Source organism: Salmo trutta, chromosome 24 (genome assembly GCF_901001165.1).
Source record: "Salmo trutta chromosome 24, fSalTru1.1, whole genome shotgun sequence".
NCBI classification, from domain to species: Eukaryota; Metazoa; Chordata; class Actinopteri; order Salmoniformes; family Salmonidae; genus Salmo; species Salmo trutta.
This window is the reverse complement of record NC_042980.1, coordinates 15318794-15342273: the sequence shown is the minus strand read 5'-3', so window position 1 is coordinate 15342273 and position 23480 is coordinate 15318794.

Sequence of the window (23480 nt, the reverse complement as noted above, 5' to 3'; positions counted from 1 at the left end):
TGCCAGGACCCTGGCTCAAGGGAGATACTAAAGTGTTTTAGTACTATATCTCTTGACACAATGATGAAAATAATCATGGCCTCCAAACCCTCAAGCTGCATACTGGACCCTATTCCAACTAAACTACTGAAAGAGCTGCTTCCTGTGCTTGGCCCTCCTATGTTGAACATAATAAACGGCTCTCTATCCACCGGATGTGTACCAAGCTCACTAAAAATGGCAGTAATAAAGCCTCTCTTGAAAAAGCCGAATCTTGACCCAGAAATTATAAAAAACTATCGGCCTATATCGAATCTTCCATTCCTCTCAAAAATTTTAGAAAAAGTTGTTGCGCAGCAACTCACTGCCTTCCTGAAGACAAACAATGTATACGAAACGCTTCAGTCTGGTTTTAGACCCCATCATAGCACTGAGACTGCACTTGTGAAGGTGGTAAATGACCTTTTAATGACGTCAGACCGAGGCTCTGCATCTGTCCTCGTGCTCCTAGATCTTAGTGCCGCTTTTGATACCATCGATCACCACATTCTTTTGGAGAGATTGGAAACCCAAATTGGTCTACATGGACAAGTTCTGGCCTGGTTTAGATCTTATCTGTCGGAAAGATATCAGTTTGTCTCTGTGAATGGTTCGTCCTCTGACAAATCAATTGTAAATTTCGGTGTTCCTCAAGGTTCCGTTCTAGGACCACTATTGTTTTCACTATATATTTTACCTCTTGGGGATGTCATTCGAAAACATAATGTTAAATTTCACTGCTATGCGGACGACACACAGCTGTACATTTCAATGAAACATGGTGAAGCCCCAAAATTGCCCTCGCTAGAAGCCTGTGTTTCAGACATAAGGAAGTGGATGGCTGCAAATTTTCTACTTTTAAACTCGGACAAAACAGAGATGCTTGTCCTAGGTCCCAAGAAACAAAGAGATCTTCTGTTGAATCTGACAATTAATCTGGATGGTTGTACAGTCGTCTCAAATAAAACTGTGAAGGACCTCGGCGTTACTCTGGACCCTGATCTCTCTTTTGAAGAACATATCAAGACTGCTTCAAGGACAGCTTTTTTCCATCTACGTAACATTGCAAAAATCAGAAACTTTCTGTCCAAAAATGACGCAGAAAAATTAATCCATGCTTTTGTTACTTCTAGGCTCGACTACTGCAATGCTCTACTTTCCGGCTACCCGGATAAAGCACTAAACAAACTTCAGTTAGTGCTAAATACGGCTGCTAGAATCCTGACTAGAACCAAAAAATTTGATCATATTACTCCAGTGCTAGCTTCCCTACACTGGCTTCCTGTTAAGGCAAGGGCTGATTTCAAGGTTTTACTGCTAACCTACAAAGCATTACATGGGCTTGCTCCTACCTATCTTTCCGATTTGGTCCTGCCGTACATACCTACACGTACGCTACGGTCACAAGACGCAGGCCTCCTAATTGTCCCTAGAATTTCTAAGCAAACGGCTGGAGGTAGGGCTTTCTCCTATAGAGCTCCATTTTTATGGAATGGTCTGCCTACCCATGTGAGAGACGCAGACTCAGTCTCAACCTTTAAGTCTTTACTGAAGACTTATCTCTTCAGTAGGTCCTATGATTAAGTATAGTCTGGCCCAGGAGTGTGAAGGTGAACGGAAAGGCTGGAGCAACGAACCGCCCTTGCTGTCTCTGCCTTGTCGGTTCCCCTCTTCCCACTGGGATTCTCTGCCTCTAACCCTTTTACAGGGGCTGAGTCACTGACTTACTGGTGTTCTTCCATGCCGTCCATGGGAGGGGTGCGTCACTTGAGTAGGTTGAGCCACTGACGTGGTCTTCCTGTCTGGGTTGGCGCCCCCCCCTTGGGTTGTGCCGTGGCAGACATCTTTGTGGGCTATACTCGGCCTTGTCTTCGGACGGTAAGTTGGTGGTTGTAGATATCCCTCTAGTGGTGTGGGGGCTGTGCTTTGGCAAAGTGGGTGGGGTTATATCCTGCCTGTTTGGCCCTGTCCGGGGGTATCATCGGATGGGGCCACAGTGTCTTCTGATCCCTCCTGTCTCAGCCTCCAGTATTTATGCTGCAGTAGTTTATGTGTCGGGGGGCTAGGGTCAGTCTGTTACATCTGGAGTATTCTCTTGTCTTATCCAGTGTCCTGTGTGAATGTAAATATGCTCTCTCTAATTCTCTCTTTCTTTCTCTCTTTCTCTCGGAGGACCTGAGCCCTAGGACTACCTGGCATGATGACTCCTTGCTGTCCCCAGTCCACCTGGCCATGCTGCTGCTCCAGTTTCAACTGTTCTGCCTGCGGCTACGGAACCCTGACCTGTTCACCGGACGTGCTTGTTGCACCCTCGACAATTACTATGATTATTATTATTTGACCATGCTGGTCATTTACGAACATTTTAACATCTTGACCATGTTCTGTTATAATATCCACCCGGCACAGCCAGAAGAGGACTGGCCACCCCTCATAGCCTGGTTCCTCTCTAGGTTTCTTCCTAGGTTTTTGGCCTTTCTCAGGAGTTTTTCCTAGGGAGTTTTTCCCAGCCACCGTGCTTCTTTCACATGCATTGCTTGCTGTTTGGGGTTTTAGGCTGGGTTTCTGTACAGCACTTTGAGATTTCAGCTGATGTACGAAGGGCTATATAAATAAATTTGATTTGATTTGATTTTGATTTGATTGGCAGACTTCAGACGGGCCTGTATATGTATTCTTGAGCAGGGGGACCTTGCGGGCGCTGCAGGATTTCAGTCCTTCACGGCGTAGTGTGTTATCAATTGTTTTCTTGGTGACTATGGTCCCAGCTGCCTTGAGATCATTGACAAGATCCTCCCGTGTAGTTCTGGGCTGATTCCTTACCGTTCTCATGATCATTGCAACTCCACGAGGTGAGACCTTGCATGGAGCCCCAGGCCGAGGGATATAGACAGTTCCTTTGTGTTTCTTCCATTTGCGAATAATCGCACCAAATGTTGTCACCTTCTCACCAAGATGCTTGGCGATGGTCTTGTAGCCCATTCCAGCCTTGTGTAGGTCTACAATCTTGTCCCTGACAACCTTGGAGAGCTTTTTGGTCTTGGCCATGGTGGAGAGTTTGGAATCTGATTGATTGATTGCTTCTGTGGACAGGTGTCTTTTTTACAGGTAACAAGCTGAGATTAGGAGCACTCCCTTTAAGAGTGTGCTCCTCATCTCAGCTCGTTACCTGCATAAAAGACACCTGGGAGCCAGAAATCTTTCTGATTGAGAGGGGGTCAAATACTTATTTCCCTCATTAAAATGCAAATCAATTTATAACATTTTTTCTGGATAATTTTGTTGTTATTCTGTCTCTCACTGTTCAAATAAACCTACCATTAAAATTATAGACTGATCCTTTCTTTGTCAGTGGGCAAACGTACAAAATCAGCAGGGGATCAAATACTTTTTTCCCCCACTGTATTTCAAGGCCTACCTTCAAACTCAGTGCCTCTTTGCTTGACATCATGGAAAAATCAAAAGAAATCAGCCAAGACCTCAGAAAAACAATTGTAGACTTCCACAAGTCTGGTTCATCCTTGGGAACAATTTCCAAATGCCTGAAGGTACCAGGTTCATCTGTACAAACAATAGTACGCAAGTATAAACCCCATGGGACCACGCAGCCGTCACACTGCCGAGGAAGGAGACGCGTTCTGTCTCCTAGAGATGAACATACTTTGGTGCGAAAGTGCAAATCAATTCCAGAACAACAGAAAAAGACCTTGTGAAGGTGCTGGAGGAAACTGGTACAAAAGTATCTATATCCACAGTAAAACAAGTCCTATATCGACATAACCTGAAAGGCCGCTCAGCAAGGAAGAAGGCACTGCTCCAAAACTGCCATAAAAAAGCCAGACTACAGTTTCCAACTGCACATGGAGACAAAGATCATACTTTTTGGAGAAATGTCCTCTGGTCTGATGAAACAAAAATAGAACTGTTTGGCCATAATGACCAGGGTTATGTTTGGAGGAAAAAGGAGGAGGCTTGCAAGCTGAAGAACACCATCCCAACCGTGAAGCACGGGGGTGGCAGCATCATGTTGTGGGGGTGCTTTGCTGCAGGAGGGACTGGTGCACTTCACAAAATAGATGGCATCATGAGGTAGGAAAATGATGTGGATATATTGAAGCAACATCCCAAGACATCAGTCAAGAAGTTAAAGCTTGGTCGCAAATGGGTCTTCCAAATGGACAATGACCCCAAGCATACTTCCAAAGTTGTGGCAAAATGGCTTAAGGACAACAAAGTCAAGGTATTGGAGTGGCCATCACAAAGTCCTGACCTTAATCCTATAGAAAATGTGTGGGCAGAACTGAAAAAGCGTGTGCGAGCAAGGAGGCCTACAAACCTGATCAGTTACACCAGCTCTGTTAGGAGGAATGGGCCAAAATTCACTCAACTTATTGTGGGAAGCTTGTGGAAGGCTACCCAAAACGTTTGACCCAAGTTAAACAATTATAGTCAATGGTACCAAATACTAATTGAGTGTATGTAAACTTCTGACCCACTGGGAATGTGATGAAAGAAATAAAAGCTGAAATAAATAATTCTTTCTACTACTATTCTGACATTTCACATTCTTAAAATAAAGTGGTGATCCTAACTGACCTAAAAGGGAAGTTTTACTAGGATTAAATGTCAGGAATTGTGAAAAACTGAGTTTAAATGTATTTGGCTCAGGTGTATGTAAACTTCTGACTTCAACTGTATAGTGTATGTCTTACCTTCTGCAGAGGGTTCTCTCTGATCTGATAACTTTTACAAAACTTTGTGGTGCATATAGATGCTTGTGATGTTGATTTACAGTTTCTTTACACATTGAAACACCTACCAGTTTTATAGTGCTTACTGTGAAGCCTAAGCTATTTTATAAAGTAAAAAAATTCAACCGTGTCTTCTGACATTGATGATTTGGGACTGTGGGTTAACATAGACTACATATCCTTATGATCTTGACAAAAAAATGCACCATACACACAGGCACAAACACCTGTGTCCAAGGTAGCCTCCGTTCACTCTAGGTATTTTGTGTTGTTTTGACCAGGTATCCTGACGCAGTAAAGCATGTCTTCTCCCCCGCCTTGAAACGTTTATCAAACTTCTCGACTACAGGCCTCTCAGCACGTGTTCGCTTCCTTACCATGAGAGATAGATCAAAAATGGTAGATGGATTTAAAAAAAGAAAAGAATTGATGAAGTATTGTTCATAAACATCTGAGGTAGGTGACTTTCCATACAAGAGAAAGACAACACCCTAGAGTAACTTAACATGGTCTTGTTGCCAGCTGGACAATACCTCATTCATAAGTTAATTTATTGGTGTCTTCATACACTCCCGTCATAATCCCATCATGACAAGTGCTACTGAAAAAAAAAATACGATGACATAACAGAAACACAAAAGGAATATGATTTCAGTTATTGATTTATATTTGATGGAGTGGTATTGCAGAGGTGAAACTGGGAATACAACAGCAAACCAATAGTGGAGACAGTTCCTCCACTTTTACTCTCAAATCACAATGTAGCCCCTGTTGGTTGGGGTTGGGAAGAGCAACAAAATCCTTGTCCAGAGCATTCTAGACCCCACCACCAGAGGGTGCAGTCTCTGTTGAAATGAGATTCATTGTCATGTCCAGGCCCAATCTCACACACACAGGCTGTTTGACTTTCCAGACAGCTGTAGACTGCAAACTGTACATGTGGAGTTCTTCACTAGAATGTTTCAATGTGGTTAGCTTATGAAATCATTTATCTGACTATTTATAAAGAGAAAAGAGAAATGAATACAAATGGGTTTCTTTTGAAAAAATATGGCTGTGGACATGTACAGATGTAGGGTCTTACTTTGATCACTCTTTTGTTGCTCAGAATGTTCTTGCACAGCAGGAAATGCAAACTTGTAGTGTATTCAAGGTTGAAAATGGCTTCTAAAGCTTGTAATTTCCACTTTAAAATGTCAGACTTGATTTTCCCTTACTAGAAATGTATCAACCCCTACAAAAAAATGTCCATTAATTATAATCCAAATAACAATTCACATTTCCTGTTGCTGCAGGATTATTTTCCTGCTGTAAAAAAATGGCTCAAATTTAGGACCTACATCTGTATGACTGTATTTACGGAAAATAAAATTCATTTGGATTTGATTTTGATAATCCTCTGTGAAAAAAACATCTCTCTTTACAAACAAAACAACATTCTTGTCTGTGTTTGTATAGCTGAGAAGAATTGAGATGAGCCATTTGTTGCACAGATAAATGTTTTAATGTAACGCAGGAGAGCTTCTCTTCCTGAGAGGACCACAGTGCTTGACCACAAGGTGGTGCTACAAGAAGACATTTGGTTGACATAGGCTGTGGGTAAAGGATAGGAAATGTCTTAGTATGCTCAATCAACGGTGCCCTGCAGCAGATTATCAGCATATTATTGAGGGGTGATGTTGCTCTGCTATGAGTGCTTCTTCACACCTAGTCGTTCGGTTTAGAACATGGCATTAAACACCTCTAGGTTCTAATTCTTTAGTCATCCCGTAGAAGCTATATGGTAAAACAAAAGCAAACAACCAGTATGGTCAGGATACATGTTGTGTCTGGCTGCCAGCAAAGACCTTTAGTGCCAATAAAACAACAGGATGTGCAGAGTGACTGGAGGAATCCAATGAGACCGCGTTGGAATGACGCTGGTGAACAATGCAGCAGGGCAGTTGCCAGGCTTTATGGTCAGGGCTCATGCTCCCTACCCAACCCCCCACCCAGCCCCTCTTCCTTCCTGCTATGTACTGTATTTCACACTTGAGCCAGTAGGAACTGTGAAGCGAGGCAGAACAATCGAACAATGACTGGAACCTCCATAGAAGCCCCCGAGGCGGTGTTACTGAGCACGGCATAGTGTTTTGTGAGCCACGCCACAAGGACCTCAATAAGAATCCCATGAGGAAATAAAGCGCCCCATTGGTTTTGCTGAAAATGAATTCAATATAGAAAGTCTTTTCATCACCACCATACAATGTTATCAGCCACAACAGTATAGAATGACCATTTTCTCGTTCCTCTGTGGAGAAACGTCCTCTGTGTATGGTTACCTAAATGACTCCTTTGCCATTTTGTCTGCTGCAAACATCAGGCTGAGAGCAAAGTTGACCATAACCGTGCTCTTGGCCTTAGTTGGAGCGGGATGTCATTGCGGTACACTTCAGAGACACGTCATGTGACAGGTAATGGGAGGGCGTGTCAGTGACGCATATCATGTGACAGGTAATGGGAGGGCGTGTCAGTGACGCATATCATGTGACAGGTAATGGGAGGGCGTGTCAGTGACACATGTCATGTGACAGGTAATGGGAGGGCGTGTCAGTGACACCGTCCCAACAGCTGAGCCTACAGTCGTCCGTCAGTGTTGGCTCTGATATTGGGGGGAGCTCCCTGGTGGGCCATTGACACTGAATGACAAACCTGTCTGAAGGAGTTATAGAGCTGCCAATCTCTGTCCCCCACAGTATTCATGCAGGTGACAACCAGCCAATCAGAGACTGGGTTGTAGAACCCTATTCCACTCATGTCGTTAGGCCTCTCGTTAAATGTTCAGTTACTGCAGCAACGTCCTAGAATGCTATGATTAGTACATGTTTTATTATAAAAACATACAAGCATTAAATATATGTTATTCAACCTGCATGCATTTTCTGTCTCAAATCAGCATTGAATTTAGGCTGAGTTCTCTAGTGAATGATGCCAATCTGCACCTCCTGGGAGATCTCAGAGCATTTTCCGTGTGTACTAAACAACCTAGCACAATGCCCAATCAGACAGGCATTTACTGCTCCAGCTATATGACTGCAATAAAAAGCATTGCAAATTAGCCATTCTGTGAGCCCCTAGCCAGCTGTTGAGTGCTACAGATGTAAGGTCTTAGTTTGATCACCCTGTTGCAGGAGAACTTTCCTGCAATGCAGGAAATGGAAATGTAGTGTATTTGAGGTTTAAAAAGGCTTCTGAAGTTTGTAATTTCCACTTGATTTTCCCTTAAGAAAAATGTATCAACCCCTACAAAAAGGTCCATTAATTATAATAATTTCCTGTTGCTGCAGGATTACACTATATATAAAAAAGTATGTGTACACCCCTTCAAAGTAGTGGATTTGGCCATTTCAGCCACACACATTTCTGACAGGTGTATAAAATCGAGCACACAGCCATGCAATCTCCATAGACAAACATTGACAGTATAATGGCCTTGCTGAAGAGCTCGGTGACTTTCAATGTGGCACCATCATAGGATGCCACCTTTCCAACAAGTCAGTTTGTCAAATCTCTGCCCCGTTAGAGCTGCCTGGGTCCGGTCAACTGTAAGTGCTGTTATTTTGAAGTGACCCGAAGTGGTAGGCCACATAAGTTCATAGAACGTGTCTGCCGAGAGATGAAGCGCGTAGCGGGTAAAAATCGTCTGTCCTTGGTTGCAACACTCACTATCGAGTTCCAAACTGCCTCTGGAAGCAACGTCGGCGCAAGAACTGTTAGTCGGGAGATTCATGAAATGGGTTTCCATGTCCAAGCAGCAGCACACAAGCCTAAGATCACCATGCGCAAAACCAACCATCGGCTGGAGTGGTGTAAAGCTCGCCGCCATTGACCAGGAGAACTCTACCTACCTGAATGCATAGTGTCAACTGTAATGTTTGGTGGAGGAGGAATAATGGTCTGGGGCTGTTTTTCATTGTTCGGGCTAGGCCCCTTAGTTCCAGTGAAGGGAAATCTTAATGCTACAGCATACAATGACATTCTAGGCGATTCTGTGCTTCCAACTTTGTGGCAACAGTTTGGGGAATGCCCTTTCCTGTTTCAGCATGACAATGCCGCTGTGCTCAAAGCGAGGTCCATACAGAAATGGTTTGTATAGATCAGTGTGGAAGAACTTGACAGGCCTGCACAGAGCCCTGACCTCAACCCCATCGAACACCTTTTTGATGAATTGGAACACCGACTGCGAGCCAGGCCTAATCGCCCAACATCAGTGCCCAACCTCACTAATGCTCTTGTGGCTGAATGGAAGCAAGTCCCCACAGCAATGTTCCAATATCTAGTGGAAATTCTTCCCAGATGACTCCATATTAATGCCCATGATTTTGGAATGAGATGTTCGACGACCAGGTGTACACACACTTTTGGTCATGTAGTGTGTTTTCCTGCTGTAGAAAACTGGCTCAAATTAAGATCCTACATCTGTATATAATGACGCGTTGGAGTTACATAAGTGTCCAGGAAAGAGGTTATATGAACAATACATTAACACGCCCTAAGCTTGGATGTGTCAGTATCTGTTGTTCACTAAGTCGATATGTCAAATCAAATTTTATTTGTCACATGCTGAATACAACAGGTGTAGACCTTACAGTGAAATGCTTACTTACAAGCCCTTAACCAACAATTTCAGTTTTAAGAAAATACCGAAAAAAGATAAGAGATGAAAAGTAACGAATAATTAAAGAGCAGCTATATACAGTGGGTACCGGTACAGAGTCAATGGGCGGGGGTGCCGGTGTCAAGGTAATTGAGGTAATATGTACATGTAGGTAGAGTTATTAAAGTGACTATGCATAGATAATAAATAGAGAGTAGCGGCAGCGTAGATGGGGGGGGGGCAATGCAAATAGTCTGGGTAGCCATTTGATTAGCTGCTCAGGAGTCTTATGGCTTGGGGGTAGAAGCTGTTTAGAAGCCTCTTGGACTTAGACTTTGTGCTCTGGTACCGCTTGCCGTGCAGTAGCAGAGAGAACAGTCTATGACTAGGGTGGCTGGAGTCTTTGACAATTTTTAGGGCCTTCCTCTGACACCGCCTGGTATAGAGGTCCTGGATGGCAGGAAGCTTGGCCCTGGTGTTGTACTGGGCCGTACACACTACCCTCTGTAGTGCCTTGCGGTCTGAGGCTGAGCAGTTGCCATACCAGGCAGTGATGCAACAAGTCAGGATGCTCTCGATGGTGCAGCTGTAAAACCTTTTGAGGATCTGAGGACCCCTGCCAAATCTTTTCAGTCTCCTGAGGGGGAATAGGTTTTGTCTTGCCCTCTCCACGACTGTCTTGGTGTGCTTGGACCATGTTAGTTTGTTGGTGATGTGGACGCCAAGGTACTTGATGTTTTCAACCTGCTCCACTACAGCCCCGTCGATGATACGTGTCACTGGGCAGCGCTCAGCTGTGCTTCCCTTTATAGTCTGTAACAGTTTGCAAGCCCTGCCACATTCAACGAGCGTCGGAGCCAGTTTAGTGTGATTCGCTCTTAGTCCTGTATTGACGCTTTGCCTGTTTTATGGTTTGTCGGAGGGCATAGCGGGATTTCTTATAGGCTTCCGGGTTAGAGTCCCGCTCCTTTAAAGCGGCAGCTCTATCCTTTAACTCAGTGCGAATGTTGCCTGTAATCCGTGGCTTCTGGTTGGGGTATGTAAGTACAGTCACTTTCAGGACAGCGTCATCGATGCACTTATTGATTGAGCCAGTGACTGATGTGGTGTACTCCTCAATGCCATCGGAAGAATCCCGGAACATATTCCAATCTGTGCTAGCAAAACAGTCCTGTAGTTCAGCATCTGCTTCATTTGATCACTTTTTTATTGACCGAGTCACTGGTGCTTCCTGCTTTAATTTTAGCTTGTAAGCAGGAACCAGGAGGATAAAATTATGGTCAGATTTGCCAAATGGAGAGCTTTGTACGCGTCTCTGTGTGTGGAGTAAAGGTGGTCTAGAGTTTTTTTCCCTCTGTTTGCACATTTAACATGCTGATAGAAATGAGGTAAAACTGATTTAAGTTTCCCTGCATTAAATTCCTCGGCCACTAGGAGCAGTGCCTCTGGATGAGCATTTTCCTGTTTGCTTATGGCGGTATACAGCTCATTGAGTGCGGTCTTAGTGCCAGCATCAGTCTGTGGTGGAATGTAGACAGCTACAAACAATACAGATGAAAACTCTCTAGGTAGATAGTGTGGTCTACAGCTTATCATGAGATACTCTACCTCAGGCGAGCAAAACCCAGAGACTTCCTTAGATATCGTGCACCAGCTGTTGTTTACAAATATACATAGGCCCCCGCCCCGTGTCTTACCAGAGGCTGCTGTTCTATCCTGCCGATAGAGTGTATAACCTGCCAGCTGTATGTTCTTAATGTTGTCGTTCAGCCACAACTCTGTAAAACATAATATATTACATTTTTTTATGTCCTGTGTGTAGGATATACATGCTCTTAGTTTGTCCCATTTATTTTCCAGCGATTGAACTTTGGCTAACGGTATGGATGGCAAAGGCAGATTAGCCACTCCTCGCCTGATCCTCACAAGGCTCCCCTCACAAGGCTCTCCTTCCGCAAAATCTCTTGTTTCTTTCTCCTGCGAATGACGGGGATGAGGGCCTGTTAGGGTGTTGGAGTACATCCTTCCCGTCTGACTCATTAAAGAAAAATTATTCGTCCAATTCGCGGTGAGTAATCCGCGTTCTGATGTCCAGAAGCTCTTTTCGGTCATAAGAGACAACGGCAGCAGAATTATGTACTAAATAAGTTACAAACAATGAGAAAAAACAACCAAAATAGCACGGTTGGTTAAGAGCCAATAAACTGACAGCCATCCTCTCCGGCGCCAACATCAGCGTTAGAAGTGCTGGTAGTGATCATATCTCGGGGGAAGTGTTGAAAGGAAGCGTTCATGAATACTGTGATGAACAGATAACAATGTACACCAATGACCAATATGAATGTCATAATGCAGATATTGGCAGCATTAAAAGGGAAAGAATATTTAAACTCTCCTTAGTTTCTTTGTGTGTTCTGTGGTAGGTTAGAGGGCCACACAGGGTTCCACCTGTTCTCCAGGCAAGATTATCCCCAACCAAAAGAGACTTCCTGGATTGGGAGCCTCTCCGGTTTACAACTTCCTTCTTGTGGCGACAATCCCACCAAAATATGTGTCAGGTTGTTGAACAAGAGTGATGATGTCCTATGCATACAACTGGAAAAGCCTTTGCTCCTGAGGGAGGCGTACTTATTCTCCTAATGCTGACAATAAACCAGAGCATGTCTCAACGCTAGCCGGAAGAAACCACACTGCGTTCTCTAACAGCTGGTGCACAGCGTTCATCTTACAGTGGATCCACTCTAGCGCTGAGCTCCCTGTACAGGATGGTTTTACAGTACATCAGCGATTTACTGTGCAGTCATGTGGCAGTCTAACCTCTCAAAAAACAAGGGGGTGATCAAAGCATTTCAACAGAGGAGATGGCAATCCGTACACTTCTTTATCGACCCAACATTCAAATGGCATTCAAATTACACACTTGATATTGGTGTGGGGGGGGGGGGGGGGCTGCCGTAAATCATGTGTGTAGTGAAAGTTACCGTAACTTATTAATGTCCCATTTTTAACCTGCGACTGATGGCACAATGACAACAGGAAGCAGACCATAAGGCCACGATGTTCAATTCATTTTACAATGCAGTAATTCTGGCGCTGTTCAACAAGGTGGTGTGTGGGCCCATGGAGGAAACAGCTGCACGGCCTCTCTCTCGAGCAGTCAGTGAATGAATGCTACTATAGAACAATGCACCAAACACTACATAGTGGACTTGCGTTTCACACTCTTTTTTCCCTGGCAGCAAACTCTCATTTAGGCTACAACCTGCCACAATCAAGCCGTTTATATGCCAAGCGCTTGGTGCTTCAATTGTAAGAGGAAGCTTTGTTCTTAGCCATTCATAACAAGACAGGATGAATTGAGAAAAGGTTGAGACCATACTCAAAGCACAGGGGTCCATTTCATAAAAGTGACAAGCTACAAGATTGTCTTCCTATGAGAGGGAGAGCGAGAGAGATTCATGTTTCTCATCTCCACACGTCATAAATGTCAGAGACCGCCGTTTGCATTGACTCACACTTCAAAGCTGACATCTTGTTTTGACCAAATACTTCACTGGCTGCGAATACAGTTGTAGACAGAAAAACGTAACGGTTTATTCTGAATCGTTAATTTAACTATATGCAAGTGCATATGTAATGACCAATGGATTGTTGGGGAAGGTGTATAGTTGCATGTCAAACCATAGAATACAAATTTATTAGGATCTCTAAGTCCTAATTCTATGTTTCAGACAGACATGCTGTCAACCTTCCAAATCACTGACAATTGCTATTTGAATGTACCATTTTATTTATTTTTTTACATAGGATACGTAAACCTTAACCTTTTACAATAACAAAATGAATCATACTATTACACAAATAATTGGCCTGATAAAATGATACAATACAAGACATGATTTCCTAGACAACAAGGCATGAGACTGAACCACAGCCATACATTACTGATTGTCCTGTGAATGATTAGCTGGTGGCCCTGGTCAAGTGGCCCGGGTGTGAACTGACCAATACAGTGTCAGAGAGGAAGGCCAGAGCTGAAAGTCATGCCTGGTGTGACCGTCTGGTCAGCATGTCTGACCAAGCAAATGGTCTGGGGTCTGTCTCATCTGACCACCGAGCAGGGGGGGGGGGGCAGAGGCTCTTCCCAACAGCAAAACAAAGAAGCTGTCTTGATAAACCGTAGGTTACCTCAACGAACACAGTATGTCAGTCAAAAACGATGGAGTACGTGGTTGTAATGGATATCGTTTGAATCAATGATGTAGGAATGTCAGAGGTTGTGACGGATGGTGAACACAAAGTGACTAACTCCGAGTCAGAAATCAAATCAAATGTTATTTGTCACATGCGCCGATTACAACAGGTGTAGACTTTACCTTGCAACACTTACTTACCAGTCTTTAACCAACAATGCAGAGTTAAAAATTACATTTAAAAAAGGAAACAGTAACATCAAAATAACAATAATGATGCTATATCCAGGGAATACCAGTACCGAGTCAATGTGCAGGGGTACGAGGTAGTTGAGGTAATATAGGTAATATGTACATGTAGGTAAGGGTAAAAGTGACTAGGAAATCAGGATTGATAATAAACAGAGTAGCAGCATGTGTGAGTGTGTGGCGTCAAAATGTATTTGTGTTTTTTGTGTGTGTGTGTGTGTGTGTGTGTGTGTGTGTGTGTGTGTGTTAAGAGTGTCAGTGTAGTATGTGTGAGTCCAGTGAGTGTTTGCAAAGATCCAGCACAAGAGAGTCAGTGCAAACCTGTCGAACCATGTTAATCCCATGTCATAACAAGCTAGGAAACAAGATATTCTCATGTGTTCCTAAAACTAGTTTAAGACATAATATACGTTTCAGTTCACTCACAGTTAAGGTTCACGGCTGAAAGGGACCCGAGGACAGACTGCCAGGGATTTTGTAGCCTTGTAAACATAAAAGTCTGCTTGTAAAATGTCATTAAGTGCTAAAACGTCCAACAACTCCATTTTCTTTACTGTCAAAATTAGAGTGGCTCACGTTACATCCTGTAAAATAACAAACGTACTTGTAAAAGGGCTGAATATAGTTTTTACTGTATTGCTGTTTAGTGGAGAGCAGCGGAGGCAGAGCTACAGTAAAGTGTGCTGTTCCTTAGACTTCCAGTGGAGAAGCTCATATGCAGCTGTTTCTGGGTGAAACATGGTATCATTTACCACCACTAGGGGGCAAAATAGGTCCAAAAATCTCTTAAGACTTCTTCAAACGTTGGTGATTCATTGAATGTTGAGTCCTTAGGGGGGAAAACTAACAAAAAAACAAGAGGACTGAAATTGGACAAAAGCATTAGACTGTGTGGTTGTAAATTATAGATTTGCACAGGCCTACAGGAAAACCTCACAACAACTAATAAAACGTAACTCAAATCTAATTGTTTATTATGAGAACAAGCTGTTGTATATTCTGTCATTTGGCTATTGGCTTTATCATAATTCATTCTCAGTGAGAGATAATCTTCAGATGGTCTTTGGCAGTCTTTATTGTAATGAATAGTGTTTATTATATTGCATCTGACAGGGTCCACTCTTCCCTTATGTTTTCACTTGTACCTATATCTCCGTCACGATCGGCACATAGTTGAAGTGAGGTGGAAACAGGATTCTGGGGCTTATAAATAAGAGCACGTATCCTTCATAAACGCACAGGGTGCTGAGATGCTCTGTATTAAGTGTTTCCTGTCGGAGTGGGATGTTGGCATGTCCGTGGCGCAGGATGCCTCTGGTCTGAAGCTGCTCTGCTTTGCTGTGTTCTAACACTGCTATGTTCTACTCTGCTCCAGAATGGGCCCTTGCTCCTCAGGGTCTGGGCCCCCCAGCCACCTGGGCCGCAGGGGGAAGGAATGTGCTCACTTAATGATGAGCAGTAAATCAGAGCAGTCCCAGCTCCGCCATTGGTCAGAACCGCAGGAAAACCGCCCAGCCCCATCCCCAAGCCCCAGCCCCATCCCCAAGCCCCAGCCCCATGGAGAAAAAGGCATGTGGAAGCAGACAGCCTGCCTGTGGCCTCTGAAACAGTCCTTTTGAAGACATGGACACAGAGCTTAAATACAATGCTTCCTGTTGTGTGTCGCTGACCAGATATCTGGGAGGAGGTTGAAGGGGCTGAAGAAACAGCGTAGCACAGAGAGCAGAGACATGGAGCGGCCTTATCCCTGCTGTAAAGGCTGATGAGGAAACTCTACTCGGGGGCACTGAGGGGCCGAGGGGCCGAGCAGCAGACCAGGCGGCTGTAAGTGATTGCAGCTGCTGCAGAGGCCTTGAAGTTGGCTACAATAACATCCACTCGGGTCGGGCAGATGACAAGGTGCGAGAGACTTTGTTTGTTTTAAACCCTCACTAGGTGCAATTAATAGGACAGGCCTCTTAGAAAAAACAATGACTGTCACGACGCCGTCTTCTGTCCTCTCTTCCCATGTCGAATGTGATGCAGATGGCTCTGCTCACATCAGCAGGACCCTCGCTCTGCGTCTGTGGCTGGATCATCTGTAACCTGAATTCACATGGTCTCTCTCAGTCCATGGATCATATCTCTATGAAGTTGTCCTCTAACACAAGATGGCGCTTGTCTTCTGGCTACACTCTGACAATATGGGGTGAATGTGATGTTGGAATAACCATGATCATCCTATACTGTTCTTTAGCTATATCTATGCTCCATTGAGAATTAGTACAAGCTGGCGTAACGCTACCACATCCAAGCCAAAATATGCTGTTAGCTGTCCAGGCACTTGCACAAGACGAATGCCTGGTGAGAATGAAAACACAGGTCTCATTCCCACCTAATCAGTACAGAACAGTCCTACTGTATATCCTTACATAGCGCAGAGGTTTTGACAAACTGCCAACATTTGTACATATTAAGAAAATACCACAGAACTCAGCACTGCAGAAATTCACCCTGTGATTTGTGGGGGATTACAAGCATTCAAATGTGTCCGGCCAATTTGTGGTTCCTGCCACAACCGTTGAGTGAAGTTTGTCCAGATCATCTGCTATCACACGTAAGAGAGACATTAAAATGGTAGATTTTAAGAAAGCATCGCACAAATCTCCAGACTTCAATTGCAGTACATCCATTCACTGTACACAGCTCTCCCATTCACTCACTGCACTATCAGCCTCAGTGTGAGGGTGGTGGTGAGAGAAGATTCATTCATCTCTCCAGGAGTAAGTTCTTCATGTAGTTTAGGACAGCGCTAATGACAGCCATGTTAATGATGTTGACACTCCCACCAGCGCCAGCGCTACAGTAATGAGGGGGAAGTAAATAGCAGGTAGCTGACAACACTGCCGCTTCCGCTGCCACACAACTAATGATCCCGTTCACACCCGCTGGAGATACTTTGTAAAGATGACAGCGCGTGGTTTAGTTCATGCGGTGGGTAAATTGTGCCTTTCTTGCACCTTCACTCTACCTGTCAGGGGAATGTACAGTACAGTGTGTGGATGGGGACGGCAGGTAGCGTAGCGTTTAAGAGCGTGGTTAGCGCTCTCCGGGATCCTTGGGACGTCCTTTACCCTAACCCCTACCCTTAACTTTAACCCTAACCATAAACTTTAGCTAAATATCTCAAACTAAAAGCATCATTTTTTGGGGACAAATCACTCGCTCAACCCTAAAACTCATCTCGGATCTATTGTTGAATAATGTGGCTGTTGAGCAAGTTGAAGAGACTAACCTGCTGGGTGTCACCCTAGATAGCAAGCTGCCATGGCCAAAACCTATAGACTCAATGGTTACTAAAATGGGAAGAGGTCTGTCCAGGATAAGGTCAGTTACTCTGTTTTCTTAATATCTCCGTCAACCAGACAGGTCCTACAGGCTCTAGTTTTGTCACACCTGGACTATTGTCCAGTTGTGTGGTCAGGTGCGGCAAATAAGGACATAGACAAATTACAGTTGGTCCAAAACAGAGCAGCACGTATTGCGCTTAGATGTACACGGCGGGCGAATGTCAGAGGTTGAGGACAGATTGACTGCATCACTACTGGTCTTTGCGCGTGGTGTTGGTGTGTTGAAGGTACCAAACTGGCTGTTCGAGCAGTTGGCACACAGGTCAGACAGTCATCGGTATCACACAAGACATGCAACCAGAGGTCTCTTCACAGTCCCCAGGTCCAGAACAGAGGCTGGGTAACACACAGTTTCAAACTAAGCCATGACTAAATGGAACTCTTTGCCACCCCAGGTACAGTAACTCAAGCTAGCAATAAAACCATATTAAAACAACTGATAAAATAACACCTTAAGGCACGACGGGGACTGTGAAGAGACACAGACATTTATATGCATTTTGCATTGTATTATGTATGTGATACGTGGTTGGGATACAACTGTGATATGTGGTTGTCTCGCCTGACTATTATAGGATGAATGCCCTAGTTGTGTGTCGCTCTGGATGGGAGCGTCTACTGAATGGCTAAATTGTCATGTAAATGCAGTGCTATTTATATTATGTATTTTATTTGTTGTGTTTCCTGTTTAGGCTGCCTCGGCAGCAGCTAACTGGGGATCCTAATAAATACTAACCTTAAACCTCACCTTAGCCATTTTAAACTTCAATGTGGTAGGGACATCCCAAGGATCACAGATAGCAAGGACCTAAGAGTCTTGGGCCAGTAGCTGAAAGGTTGCTGGTTCGAAACACTGAGCCGGCTAGGTGAAAAATCTGTCGGTGCTCTTAAGCAAGGCACTTAACCCTTGCTTAAGAGCACCAGGTCTGCGTCCAGGAGTCTTCTGAACAGCTTCTACCCCCAAGCCATAAGACTACTGAACATCTAATCAAACCCAGACTACTTGCATTAGCCACAAAGCTACTACAGTAGCCACAAAGCTACTACAGCAAGAGTGTCTTGCTATGGTTAGCATAGCCACAAAGCTACAACAGCAAGAGTTTCTTGCTATGATTAGCATAGCCACAAAGCTACTACAGCAAGAGTGTCTTGCTATGATTAGCATAGCCACAAAGCTACTACAGCAAGAGTGTCTTGCTATGGTTAGCATAGCCACAAAGCTACTACAGCAAGAGTGTCTTGCTATGGTTAGCATAGCCACAAAGCTACTACAGCAAGAGTGTCTTGCTATGGTTAGCATAGCCACAAAGCTACTACAGCAAGAGTGTCTTGCTATGGTTAGCATAGCCACAAAGCTACTACAGCAAGAGTGTCTTGCTATGGTTAGCATAGCCATAAAGCTACTACAGCAAGAGTGTCTTGCTATGGTTAGCATAGCCACAAAGCTACTACAGCAAGAGTGTCTTGCTATGGTTAGCATAGCCACAAAGCTACTACAGCAAGAGTTTCTTGCTATGGTTAGCATAGCCACAAAGCTACTACAGCAAGAGTGTCTTGCTATGGTTAGCATAGCATCAAAGCTACTACAGCAAGAGTGTCTTGCTATGGTTAGCATAGCCACAAAGCTACTACAGTAAGAGTTTCTTGCTATGGTTAGCATAGCCTCAAAGCTACTACAGGTAGTGTCTTGCTATGGTTAGCATAGCCACAAAGCTACTACAGTAAGAGTCATGTGCTGGTATTTTTGAGCGGGGTTCCTGTGAATCTTTATTTTTTGTTCTGTAAAGCAAAATGTTTGATAGCATCATAGATCTGAATCAAATGTTTCTATATGATAGACCAGCCCTTTGACTGAAATAATTTTAGTAAGGGGCACAAAGTAATTTGATCCCACAAATAAAGAAGAAATGAAAGCAAGAAAAATGAGTTGTGTATGTCCTTTCGTTTACCTGCTGTGCTCCTCTCATATCTGCGTCTCGGTGACCTGGCTCTGAACTCAGAAATGAAAAATTCATTCACCTCAGGAGTGTCGGTGCTGCGTGTGAAGATTGATGCGTGCAGCAGAACACATGAGTAATGATGTCAACAGTCATCTCAGCAGCGCCAGCCATTATCATCATCTCTAGCACCAAGCGACACCTTCTCCCAATCTGATCCTAAACAAACTATTAGGGTCTAGCAAATCAGTCTGCCATGCTCTACCCCACTACACCACATGTTGATTATTCAAATCACACAGGAGGAGAGATTCAAATCAAACCTAAAGTGTATTAATGAATTCCAAGATGAAAATCCTCTCCCCCATTATGGAAGATGGCTCAGCCTAGCAGATATTTTGTAGATGTCCCAGCCAGGCACATAGTTCTTTGTGATAAACATTCGACGCTCATCTCCCTGATACTGAAAAGAAACATGGAATATCGAGCAATTCATCTCTAACAGCTTCGGTTTTAACAGTCTGAAATACCCGATATTGACTAAGAATCTGGTGGCATAAAATGAACAATACAATCGTAAGAAGGACAAAATTATAGACCTGACTTCTATTCTTAGCCGCAATGTGCGAGCTGATCTCACCAGTGTGTGTGTGTGTGAGAGACCTTTACATCATGATAATCAGCCGGCTGTGTGTGTATGCATGCCTCTGTGCCCGAGGAGGGTAGAGTCTCCATCCATACAACGTCTGCAGAAAGAGGCGCGGGACAGGGACTCGCTGACCGTCCAGTGAACTTTCAGGGAGTTTGGAGGGACCATCTGACAGGCCAAAGGTCAACATTCATGCTCACCACAAACAATGCTCTGCTTTGCCGACGGCACAGAAGGGAGACATGCACCACCTACAGCTCATTTCAGGCTATAATTATTAATTGTCAGGTTACACACACATGTTCCGTCCTACTATAAAACATACTGTAAATGCACCTTGTGTACTTTCTAATTGTATCATTTTTAGAATAAACATTTTGTTATAACTATTGTTCACAGTGATCTCAAAGAGGTCCCGAAAATATGTTCCTTCTCATTTAAATGAGAAACAGCAGTCAGACTGCTGTATGACTGAGCAGGGTTACTTAGCGCTGTATGTGTTCATAGTCTGTAAAGATGCAGCCTGTTTGATCTCAGTTCCAAACAGATGCTATGGCTGAGACACACATCGACTGTGACAAGAAAGCAAGCACTGATAGGGCTGCTAATGTTGGTTCATGTGCTTCCTTGCCAACAAGACTGAGTATGCACGATGGGATTGTAAACTCAAAGAGATTGCACTCGTTCAAGACTTTCCTCAGAAGCATTTCTATCCTGCTTCAATTCCATCACATCAAATTCCATTCTGTTAATCTATGGTGCATCTTGGAAAGCAGCTAAATTTGGCTTCGAAATATCATTTGCTGCACCAGCTCCTTGACAGTGTGTTATGTTACGGAGAGTCATTAGGTTCTCCAGCGTGTACGGTATGTTTGCTTGGAGACTCTCTTTTACATGGGAAGTACACCATATATCCTTGAGTTGCAGGAGGGCCTATTAATCACTGCATATTGGAAATGTTAAGCAAGTACTCCAGACATACTAGTGGGTGGTAAAATGTTATGTCAGCACGGAGCGGCGCTGAGGAAAACGTAGAAATGTCCATTTTGTCCTTGTGGCAACATGTGCACCTGTTCCGCAGTCTCCCGTTCGGAATGAGAGCGATGTAAATCCGGATGTACAAGAGAACATTAGGCTTTTCGCCCTGTGAGGAAAGGACAGGAGATGGGTGGAAATGAACATGCAGGAGGAAGGGGATGTCTGTTGTGGAACGCATGGCCCAGTCATATGTCCCCCTGTGTCCCCTGGAGGCCCCGGCTGAGAGAATGCAGAGCAGCAGGAAAGCAGCCCAGCAGAACAGACAGGCATCACAGTGCAGAACACGCCACAGCAACAGCAAGAGAAACACAATGTCCTGCCGTCAGTGCTCAACAAAACAAACTCATACATACATGCTTCACTCTAATACTTTGGCACAGCTGTCTGCAAAGTTCTCTCCAAAACTTCCCACAAAGTTAATTATACAGCAAGGCAAGCAATGCGACAGTATTAAAATACAGAAGGCGATCAACTTACCTATACTGCTGTCACTGCCAATACTATCACCGCTGTTGCTTCTACTGCCACTGAACATAACACTAGCACTGAATCATTATGACCAAAAACATGCTTCATTTCTGTTGAGCAGCTTTGCCTACCATTACTGTTCTAATCCACTAGGGGGAAAAGCTCCCCACGGTAGATCACTGCGGATGTGTGTGTGGAGCACAGGAGGCTGCAGACGGGAGGACGGCTCATAATAATGGCTGGAAGGAAGTGAATGGAACGGTATGGAAACCATGTGTTTGAGGAGTTCGATACTATTCAATGTCTTCCGTTCCAGCTATTACCATGAGCCCGTCCTCCCCCAATGAAGGTGCCGCCAACCCCCTGTGGTGTGGAAGCTACAGTGTAACTGCCCCTAACCCTGCTGTACTCTACTTTGCTCCTCCAGACTTCCCTATGTTCTATTATCCCTGGCTTTAAATAAATGGCTCCACACTGACACACACACACACACACAGACAAACACACAACCGGCTGATTATCATGATGTAAAGCTCTCCTAATTGGATCGTCCTCAGAGTAAGGACATGTTATTGTAATGCGTTATCTATTTTCCACATTTCCTCCACAGCTTCGGGGAGATGCTGTCATTCCAATGATAAACACCATTTTCACTTGAGCCTTTATTACTAGACACCATGTGCAAGGAATGGAGATAAATGAGTGTGAATCCCCCCAACCCCAGATATGCTACTATAGACTTTCACCTCAGTGGTTCCCCCCCCCACGCTCCACCAAAGACCTCCTCTCTACAGGCCAGACGCACTATCTAACAAATGACCAGGAGGATTACACACTTTGAGCCATGGGGAAAATTGGTTTGTAACCACGTGTTGAGCAGACCTCATTGGAAGGAAAACATTCACCGCTGGACCGTTTGGCCTTCATAATCCTTATCTAAACAAGGGGCCAACGTCCAATAAAACCAGATTTATATGGAGTGGGAGTATTTACATTTCACACAATAAATAATGACATAATACTTATTGTTGGATAGCTGTCTGACATCTATGAAACCGGATATATTCATCTTTCTGCCCTGCAATATGATGAACTGATGCTCCCTGGCTTTTATAACGCACCTTACGTGAGTTGACGTGGATGTAGTAGGCTACTAGAGAGATGAAGAAACACTATATAACATGACGGAGCCCTATGTGACCTTGAAGATGAGTGATGGTGTTTGAATAGGTTCCAGTTCTGTTGCTGTAAAGGGAAGAACATAACATCAAGGGCCTCGGTGTTCAACTGTACGTTTGACGGCTTTGATGGGCAGAAACAACCACCATCGTGCATGCCAAATTACTGTCCGCAGCCCCCCCCACCCACCCCCCAAAAAACGAAAAAAACATTTTACATCACAAGTCCTATTGCAATCTAATAAGAGCAGTAATTTTTGGTCCACCTCAACCCAGCGGTGAACTCTGTAGTTAATATGGTGCGCTTATGATTTTACCATCAATCAACGGCCAGGCAGCAGTGTGCTCTCTCACCTCACAGCACTGACTGCCTCGCAATCTAATTGTGCTGGAGCTTCATCAGTTTCCAGAACAATCAATTGGTGCTCTCTCTGGGCGCAGGCTCTGGACCACTACACACCCTTTAATATCAGCTCCATCTTCCAGGCCCTCCTAACCAGAGAGCCAGAGAGCCAGAGAGCCAGGACGCAGGCGTCTTTGTTGGCCTGCCGGGCCCTGCTCTCCTGTCTTCCGTCAATCTATTTTTTGTGGTATCTCCCCTGACAGGCCCGAGTCTGTATGAAGCTTTTGAAAAGCAAGATGTGGTGAGAATGTGATGAGACCCTTGAGGAAGTGGCTGAACTTTTGAACTGTCGCGTGGGGACAGTGGGAGCTACACAGACTATATGAAGTGGCCCTGTGCCTGGAAGCTGTCACTAATGGCGTAAACATTGACATACGAGTACAGTGTTAAATAGTAATTCATCTGAACAACTTCACTAGCCCTAAAAGGATGCTACCGAAACACCTCTGACATTCTAAAGTGCAACTTAAAACTGGATGAAAATAAACCTTACATTTTTTTTTGAAAAATGATAAACATTTTAATAGGGAACGATGTCTGGCATGAGTTTTTGGAATATGAGACCAAATAT